This window comes from Amblyomma mixtum, chromosome 1 (genome assembly GCF_055824585.1).
Source record: "Amblyomma mixtum isolate Tamu chromosome 1, ASM5582458v1, whole genome shotgun sequence".
NCBI classification, from domain to species: Eukaryota; Metazoa; Arthropoda; class Arachnida; order Ixodida; family Ixodidae; genus Amblyomma; species Amblyomma mixtum.
Genome location: NC_143012.1, coordinates 178,656,021 through 178,665,925, shown reverse-complemented (window position 1 = coordinate 178,665,925; position 9,905 = coordinate 178,656,021). Strand labels below are relative to the sequence as shown.

The window sequence follows — 9,905 nt, the reverse complement described above, 5'->3', positions numbered from 1 at the left end:
AACTACTCGAGCAGTGCAGGTCACTAACGGCAAGATAGGCTGCGCGCTTGTTGTGCGCAGCGAGAATCCAGAAAGTGGGGTCGTCACTTTTCGCAAGGAACGGCAAAAGGTAGCGGCCATGGCAGAAACTCTAGTACCGGTGTCGACAAGCGGCAGAATAGAAACACTTTATACAAAGGCTTCGATAAGATAGTCGGGAGGGGAATGAGGCCTTTGACATCCAGCTGGCGGCGCAGTTGACCTTCCTTCTTCAAAAGGCTGAGTAAAATTGGAAGCAACATATTCCGTAACGCAACACACTGAGGCCAAGGAGTACATAATTTTCTTCCGATTATAGACAGGACAAAGGGTTTTATAGCATACTACAAACAAGCGATTAAGTCTGAGTTGTTGCGAGAGCGCCGAGTGGTCAAGTGCAGCTGACAGGCATGCAAGCAAGGCGAGAGGCGCAGCGTCTGAGGATTGAGAAGCCTCTGCTAGCGCAGCTCGTCGTAGCTGTGGCAAAGACTGACAACTTCTGAAACGGTGCGGAGATCTCGGGACAGCAGCATCTGAAATACGGTGTCCTCGATGCCTTTCAAAATATGCTTTTTTTTGTCAGCCTCGGAAATCTGGACGTTGACACGTGAGCAAGGCTGTCCAATGTAGCTCGTGAAGGTGTCGTCCGAGTGCTGCGAACGTTCTAGCAAGCGTTGCTCGGCAAGCAGCTTTTGGACAGTTAGACAACCGAACAGTTCGGAGAGGTTCTTCTTCAAGGTGGACCACGTGGAAAGTTCTGCTTCGTGGTTGCGATGCCAAGGGTTCGCAACGCCTGTCAAATAGAAGATGGCGTTGTTCAATTTCGTAGCGTCGTCCCACTTGTTACAGGTGCTCACCTGCTCGTAGCGTGTCAGCCAGTCTTCAGGATCGTAATTTTCAGTTCCGCTGAAGAGGGCGGGGTCCTCGTTTCCAGAACATTCGAGTGCCAGGCCCATTTGCGCGGCTTGATGGCTGGCGTCTGCGTGCATACCGGGAGTGGGCTGCGTGCGGTTTCGTACTTCTATTGCAGATGAGGACAACAAACCGAACCTCCACCAAACGTTACTGTAGTTTATTTGGTGACGCTGAAGTCAACGGCAGCAGAGGAAGTCGCCATCGATCAGGCTAAGCACGGCCTCGCTCGGAGATATGGCAGTGCGGCTGGGCTAATGCCCATCGTCTTCACACATGTTAATTTTGGACCCACCTTTCGGTTTTGCCTATCCAGGTAATTAATCATGCTTGATCAATCCCTTGAGTTGCTTACCAAGGCAGTGCCATGAGCTAATATTTGCCCTCTGCATATCTTGTAACGCTTTCTTTACTTCCTTTTTCATTAGCGGCGCGATGCCCAATTCCTCTGCCCCAGTGCGTCTGTCATTATCTTCCTCAATAATTCTGCTCATATACAGATATGCGTTGATTTCATCGGCTACTATGGTTATTGTATTCATACGAACATTGGCATAGCTCTCTTTTCTCCTATCGCGCGTATACTTTATTTTTGCCTCTGCCTAGATTTCATTCCAACGCGTTGAGGCTGCCTCCGTTCTTTGAGTATGCGCTATGAACTGCATATTCTCCTTCCGTATGTCCATTGCTTTACACTAACTTACAAATGTTGAAGCTATATGTCAGTTCAATGTTATCTGTGGGTTTAGAGGGTTCCTTGCTTTGGAGTTTTCTAACCAAATCTTGCATTTCTTGACAGAGCTGCCGGGTATCGTGCCTAACTCCCATACTCCCTACTTCTCTTGCGCACACCGTAATTGTATCTCTTAGATCATATATTGCTTGAACATTCAAGGCATCGTCCTTGCCTAGAGCGAAATATCTGCCGTGCAACGAGGTTCTGAATTCTTCTACTTCCCCTCTGACCTTTAACTTCGTGGTCACCATCGGAAGAAAGGAGTATTGTATGGAGAGGGTAGGACTACATAACCGGAGGGTGGTGTCCCTGGGAGGAAGAGGGTGTGGTGACTGTGAAGAATGCGCTAACAGAGGGTTGTTGCCAAGGGAACCAACTTCCTGGTGGCAACCGTTGCAGGAGGAGCATATGGTGACGGTGTAAGAATGAACAACCAGACAGAAGTGACACGGTAACCACCCGACGGGTGGTTATATATATCGGAGGAAGGAGGGTTACCGTGGAAGGAGAGTGTGGTGAGAGCGGAGCGCATAGTCGCTGTGTACGGCGGGCGCATCCGAAGGGTGGTTTCCGTGGAAGAAGCAGGGTATGGAAAGAGTGGCGGAATACGCAACTAGAGGCTTGTTGCCAGCAATCGGGAAGAATTTGGAGAGTGGTGTTGTGAACGTGAATTTCTAACACCGGAACGCTCCCAGTGTTGCGCGTTCGGCCGGTGAGCTGCAGAGACGCTCCCCAAGGACGGCGTCCAAGCCGGCGTCTCTTCGAGCCTGCGCGTCGTCATCGTGGAGCGCGTTGTGCGTTCGGGCCGGACAGCTACGGGAACGCTACCCGGGTTGGCGTTCAAGCCTTGCCGGCCAATCAGCCAACAGGAAGCTCCTGATTGGACGAAAAGGGGCGGGAGTCTGTGCCGACTCTATTTAAGGGCTCCCGTCTCCTGTGTCTGTGTCTTTTTTCCTGTTCAGATACATCGTGCCATGTATCGTGCTTCTCGCTACTTGTAAATATGTAAATACATACTTTTTTTTTTCACGCTGCTCCTTAACCCCCCGTCTCTTCATTGCTCCGGCTGGTCGGCGACAGCGGACCCGCGTCCCGACGGCAACTGAGAGCCCGCGTCTCAACAACTGGATGGCAGCGCTGGGATCGAAGTCAGCTCTTCGCATCGCCTAGCAGCGTTCGCAGTTGCAAGAGCTCCCACGTTGGTGGACCCCATGATCGCGGCTCTGTGAGTGTCCGACCTTTCTTCCCTGAGGTATTAAGCATGAAATGCTTTTAGCCCCCGTTGTCGGCAGTGTGGTGACGTCACGCCGAGACCGAGAGCCATCATCCGGGCACTGAAATCCAGTCATCCGGGCACTGAAATCCAGATATCCGGGCACTGAAATCCAGTCATCCGGGCACTGAATTCCAGTCATCCGGGCTCTGAAACGAGAACATCCGGGCACCGTACGAGACTTAGCGAGATTTAACGAGACTCCGTAAGCCCTCCTACGCGACCGGCATGCAAGCGCTGGTTGGTATCCAAACGAGACAAAAAATAACTGCTGCCAGTGCCTTCTCAATGTTTATTAAGATATCAGTGGAGCTGTGGGTTTGATAACGCACGGAATTATAATTTCCGATTTCTAATAACGCGTGCAAAAACCACATAAATTGCATGTTGCACTTCGTTGCCGTACGTGATCCGGGGGAGAAGCGCTGCGTTCAAAGGGCAAGGCATCGTGCCGAACGGGTGGTGGCGTTCCTCCCTTCCTTTACGGTGCGGTTCGGGTGTCCACCGAGATGGCAGAGAATTACTGCGCCATTTCCTTTCCTCAAAAAACCTTGCGTTCAAATGAAAAGGCATCGCGCTGAACGGGTGGTGGCGTTCCTCCCTTCCTGTACGGTGCGGTTCGGGTGTCCACCGAGAGGACATTAGGCCCGTAAACATTTCATGCTTACTCTACTCTCGGTTACGGGAGAGGCAGAGATTTTTTTGCCAGGCTTTTGAATTTAGCGTCAATGCTGGCAGGCTTTCTTTGGCAGTGTTGTGAGTACTGATTGTTGTACGCATTGCTAAGAAGAGATAGGGGATCGGTCGAGTGTCTGAGCGCATCATGGACCTGAAATCTTTGCAAAAGCCGGGTCTAATTTTGATCAGCAAAGAATTAGGGGTTGAGCTTGGGAAGGCCATGCGGAAACCGCAAATCATAGAGGTAATAATTTCTTGCGGAGCGGACGATGAAGAGCTTATCGAGACATGGGAATTGATTAAGGAAAGGAAAGCAGCTGAAGAGAAAAGGGAAGAAGCTGAGAAGGAACAGCGCGAGCTGGAACAGAAGCAACGCTATCGCGAGCTTCAGCTTCCAGAGAAGGACGAGTTAGCACGCCGACAGCAGGAAATTGACCAAAGGAAACTGGACGCGGAGTCGAAAAGAGCCGAAGCCGGCGTCGCTAAGCCACCATCTGGGGGATGGTGGCTTAGCGACGCCCAGGAGGGAGGGAAACAATCAAAATCAAAGATTTCATGCAACCCTTCCAGCTAGGCGAGGACATTGGTATTTTTTTGGCGAACTTTGAAAGGACATGCCAAAAAAACAATCTTGGGAAAGATGGGTGGCCACAGCAACTATTGACACTGTTGCCGTGTAAAGTAGCGGACGCGATCGGGAGACTGAGTGCGGAAGAATCGGAGGACTATGAGACCGTGAAGGCAAGCCTCCTAAAGAAGTACCGCCTGTCTGCCGAGGCTTTTCGCCGGCGTTTCAGAAAAGCCACTAAGTGTAAAGAAGAGTCTTACCTCGAGTTTGGTTATAACTTGAAAACAAACTTAGTGGAATGGTTAAAAAGCGAAGGCGTTCACGGGGACGCAGGAAAGATCGTGGAGTGCGTGTGTCTAGAGCAGTTTTATAACACAATTCCTGATCAAATGCGTTTGTGGATTCTCGACAGGGCCGAGGTAAACACTGTTCAGAAGGCTGCTGAACTCGCGGACGAGTATGAGTCACGCCGCGTGTTGCTTGAAAGACAGGGTACAAGCAACACGTACAAGGAACGGTACCCCGCTAGGCATAGAGCAGACAAAAAAGGTGCGAAGCCGGTTTTTAAGAATGCCGGAGCAGAAAAAGGGGACGACCGTCCAAAAGGCGAAGCGAGACCGCCGGAAAATTCCCGCAACGATGCAAAGGAAAGGGAAAGAAAGAAAAGATATGAAGCACCAAGGCAGAGTGTATGTTTCAAGTGTCAACAAACGGGGCACTTTGCTTCAAGTTGCCCAAATCAGCGTGTAGTATTTGGCTATGTAAGCGACGCTGATGAGAACTTGGCTTTACTTAAGCCATTCATGAGAGAATTCGCAGTGAATGGAAAGAAATGCCGAGTACTAAGAGACTCAGCGGCTACCATGGATGTAGTTCACCCCTCGTATGTGTCTGCAACAGATTTCACTGGGGAATGCGCCTGGATTAGCAAGTTGTACAGGAAGATACGGCCTGTCTTCCTTTAGCCCGTGTATGTATTGAGGGCCCGTTCGGTATCCTTGCTACGGAAGCGGCGGTTTCCGAGAATCTGCCCAAGGAGTTTCCTTATTTGTTCTCTAACAAGTCTGAGATGTTGCTAAGGGAGAGGGGAACTACATTTGAGCAAGGAGACGTTTGCGCGCTAACCCGCTCTAGAGCGAGAGAGTTAGCAAGCCAGCTGAAGTACGACATGCCCCTTAGAACAGATGCAGATCAAACATCGGGGCATGTTGGGGAAAAGCAATTGGAGAGGGGCTCTGACGGCGTAGACGATGACGATGACACCACGGTTGAGTCAGAGAGAGTGTTGAAAACAGGGAGAGCGGTGGCGGAACCTAGTTCGTTGTTACCACCGTCGTCCATCCATTTCGAGCGCTTGCTCTCAGTAAGCAAAGAGCAGTTTACTGAGGACCAGGAGGCAGACAAAACATTAGAAAAACTCCACAGTTCAGCCAGAGCAGGAGTTGCTAGAAAGAATGTCACGCTGCTGAAAAGAAATGGGCTGTTGATTCGTCGTTATCAGGACAAGAGAGGGGCAATTTTCGATCAGTTGGTCGTGCCAACAAAGTACAGACAGCACTTGCTAAATCTCTGCCATGGCAGCGGCTGGTCGGGTCACCTAGGGGTAAAGAAAAGCAAAGCACGCCTCTTGCAGGAGTTCTACTGGCCTAACTGTTTCCGTGATGTAGAGCAGTTCGTGCGTTCATGCGACAGTTGCCAACGAGTAGGAAAGCCGCATGACAAGGTCAAAGCTCCAATGCAGCTAGTTCCTGTGATAACGGAGCCATTCAAACGTCTTGTGATCGACGTTGTCGGGCCTCTACCGCTAACTAATCAGGGAAATAAGTATTTGCTGACAATGGTATGCCCAGCTACTAAGTTCCCAGAGGCAGTGCCGCTGAAAGAGCTAATCTCCACAGCTGTGGTCGATGGTTTACTGTCTGTTTTCGCACGTGTAGGCTTCCCATCAGAGGTGCAGAGCGATCAGGGTTCCGTGTTTACTAGCGCATTGACAACCACATTCTTCGAACGGTGCGGCATCCAGGTGATTCATAGCTCGGTGTACCACCCTCAATCCAATAGTGTCGAGCGGGGTCACTCCACTATAAAGCGAGTCCTTCGGGCCCTTTGCTATGAACATAAGAAAGAATGGGACGCCTGCATTCCAGCTACACTTTTTGCACTTCGGACAGTGCCGCATGAATCGACGGGGTTCGCTCCGGCCGAGCTTGTTTATGGAAGAAACCTAAGGTCACCTATGCTTATGCTCTGAGAAATATGGGAAGGACGAAGCGAGGATTCAACAGTGGTTGAGTACGTTCTGACTCTTCTAGAGAGAATGGACAACGCTAGGAAGCTTGCGGAAAAAGAAATGGAGGCTAGCAGAGCCAGCGCAAAAGTATATTATGACCGAAATGCAAGAGAGCGCACATTCAGTCCGGGCGACAAGGTTATGTACCTCAGGCCTTCGAAGGCAAACAAATTAGAAATCCAATGGGAAGGTCCAGCACTTATTTTAGAAAAACTGTCCCCCACTAATTACCTTGTCAGAATGCCAGGCAAGCGAAAGATCTGCAAGATCTATCACGCAAACCTTTTGAAAGCTTACAGGGAACGCGAGGCAATCGTGAATATGACTGTGAACCTGCCGGAGGAGGTTACACAGGACATTCCCGAACTGGAGAGCGTCACTCAAAATTTCTCAGTCGAGGATATTGAGAAGGTGACCGTAAATCCGCATCTCCTTGATTCGCGTCAGCTTCAAGGCCTCCGAGAGGTCATCGCAGAATTCAAAGATATATTCTCAAAACGACCAGGGCGTACCAACCTTGTGACGCACGATATTGAGCTAAAAGAGGATGCCTGCCCCGTGAGTTCAAAGCCCTACCGGATGTCGCCTAAACAGCGGGCCATTCTCGAGAGTGAGGTGCGCAAGATGCTGGAGCTAGGGGTGATAAAAGAGGTAGAGAGTGACTATAGCTCACCCATGATTATCGTTGAGGCCCCGGGAAAAGATCCGCGACCATGCATCGACTACAGAAAACTTAACGCACTCACAAAAGACCAAATCTTTCCTATTCCCAACATTGAAGAAAGGATTGAACAGGTTAGTGCCGCAAAATTTATATCAACTTTGGACCTCGTACGAGGATATTGGCAAGTTCCCCTTTCAGAGAGGGCTCAGAGGTACGCAACCTTCGTCACACCATTCGGAATGTTCTCACCGACGGTGCTCAGTTTCGGCCTTAAGAACGCGCCGTTCTGTTTTTCGAGTCTAATGAGCAAGGTGTTGCGGGGTATGGAGGCCTATGCTGTGCCGTATCTAGATGATGTGGCCATCTTTTCTGATGACTGGGATGAGCACTTGGTTCACCTGAGAAATGTGCTATCTTAACTACAAAGCGCCGGTCTCACGGTAAAACCAGAAAAATGTCAACTTGGTCGAACGCAGGTCAGCTACCAGGGACATATAGTCGGAATCGGGATTCGTAAGCCCTCCGAGGTAAAGCTGCTCGCCATTTCAACGTACCCCCCGCCGAAAACAAAGAAAGATGTGAGAGCCTTTCTCGGTCTTGTAGGGTACTACCGGCAATACATACCGCGGTACTCGGACACCGCTAGCGCCCTCACTGATGCTTTGCGCGAAAGTGAACCAGAGCGCGTCGCCTGGAACCCCGCGAAAGAAAAGTCCTTTCTAACTCTAAAGGAATCCCTGATGAAGGATCCCGTGTTAAAGTCCCCGGATTATACAAAACAGTTCATAATCCAGTGTGACGCGAGCAACAGGGGAATGGGTGCTGTGCTTTGCCAGACCGATGATCAAGGGAACGAACACCCGATCCTTTATGTAAGCAGGAAACTCACTGCCAGGGAAGAAGCATACAGCGCTTCTGAAAAGGAATGCGCGTGCCTGGTGTGGGCGATACAAAAACTTGCCTGCTACGTGTCTGGTACGAAGTTCATCGTACAAACGGACCACTGTCCTCTGACCTGGCTAGAACGCATGTCGGGCAAAAATGGTCGCCTCCTGCGCTGGAGCCTTGCTCTGCAGCAATTCAGCTTCGAGGTTCAGTACAAAAAAGGAAAGGCAAACGCCAACGCAGATGGCTTAAGCCGATGCTTCTGAAAAGGGAAAGGAATAGAAGGGATTTGGATGGGCTGTTTCTTTTTTTTTGCTGTTTTGTAGTCTTCTTTTTTTCTACTCGCGAAGTAGTCTGTGATGCGACGGTGCACTCGCGATTGAACCTGTCGCCTGTCAGCGAAAGTATTGGTAGTATAGAAGCCTGGCAGATCTCTGGGGAGATGGAAGGGCATTTGCTGGCTGTTGTTGTGTTCGGTCCAGACCACCTCCCTTCCAGACCTGAAGAGACCGGTTGGCGAGCCGATGACGGCCGGCGGACAAAGACTAAGCCCCAACCTCGGCACTTCGCGAAGTGGCTGCGGACCTCTTCCCTTCGTGCACGATTTTCCGGGCGGGGGCGAGCTGTTGTGAATGTGAATTTCTAACACCGGAACGCTCCCAGTGTTGCGCGTTCGGCCGGTGAGCTACAGAGACGCTCCCCAAGGACGGCGTCCAAGCCGGCGTCTCTTCGAGCCTGCGCGTCGTCATCGTGGAGCGCGTTGTGCGTTCGGGCCGGACAGCTACGGGAACGCTACCCGGGTTGGCGTTCAAGCCTTGCCGGCCAATCAGCCAACAGGAAGCTCCTGATTGGACGAAAAGGGGCGGGAGTCTGTGCCGACTCTATTTAAGGGCTCCCGTCTCCTGTGTCTGTGCCTTTTTTCCTGTTCAGATACATCGTGCCATGTATCGTGCTTCTCGCTACTTGTAAATATGTAAATACATACTTTTTTTTTCACGCTGCTCCTTAACCCCCCGTCTCTTCATTGCTCCGGCTGGTCGGCGACAGCGGACCCGCGTCCCGACGGCAACTGAGAGCCCGCGTCTCAACAGTGGTTACCCTGGAAAGAGGAGGGCGAGTTGTCGCTCAATCTCACGTTGCACAGTGCTTACCACCCTGTGAGTTTCTTATCGTGATCTTCGGCCGTTTATCTATCGTTTCATAAAACATTTCGCTGAGATATAATTACAAATTCATAAAACCACTTTTTTATGTGCGGCCATATAAAATTATCAGCCGCATCGGGCCGCCGCCGAGTGCGGACATCTTCGCGTCCTATCTGGTTTATGCTTCTTTAAATGAATTTTTCTTTCTCCTCAAGGTAGAAAGTGCTGTGGTAAAGAACTGGCTTTGCAGAACAAGTTACTTTTACATAAGGATCAAAGTTTCTATGCCAATTAACCGAAAATAACTCGCAGCGTGTCAAAAAGGCCTACAAGATGCCTCACGGCTAAGCAAAGAAAGCCGGGGCAGCATCAGAGCTTTAAGAAAGCATGGCCCTGTACGCCACAAACTACTGCCCAGAATGGTTTTGAGTGCTTTAGGTAGTCTTTGCAGCAAATTAAGGACAAGAAATTAAATTTAGAGTTCGTTTTCACAATTTTCAGTTTTCGTGCTGCTAACGTAACTCATCCCTTCGCTTTTTAGTAACGAATGAGATAGAACCTGTTTGATGCACATGCGGGCTGATGTGCAATAGACCTATACTTTTGTTTTTTCAAATACGCATGTCGCAGCTTTTTTAATGTATTTTCGCAGAGCAGTGTTCAGGTGACTATGCCAGGTAAAGCTCAACTTTTACTTTTTTCATGATGGCATCTAAAAAATAAATTAATGGCATTA

The 9,905-nt window shown here is 50.1% G+C and overlaps 1 protein-coding gene across 1 annotated transcript in view; it reads left to right on the top strand.

Moving 5' to 3' along the window:
* The first annotated feature begins 4,155 nt into the window (after positions 1-4,155).
* LOC149370083 (monocarboxylate transporter 12-like) overlaps positions 4,156-9,905 on the top strand; it is a 28,879-nt gene continuing 23,129 nt past the window's right edge. The window contains exon 1 of the mRNA XM_089559839.1: positions 4,156-9,181. The gene's annotated coding sequence lies outside the window, so the exon portion shown is untranslated. The remainder of the gene's footprint in view (positions 9,182-9,905) is intronic.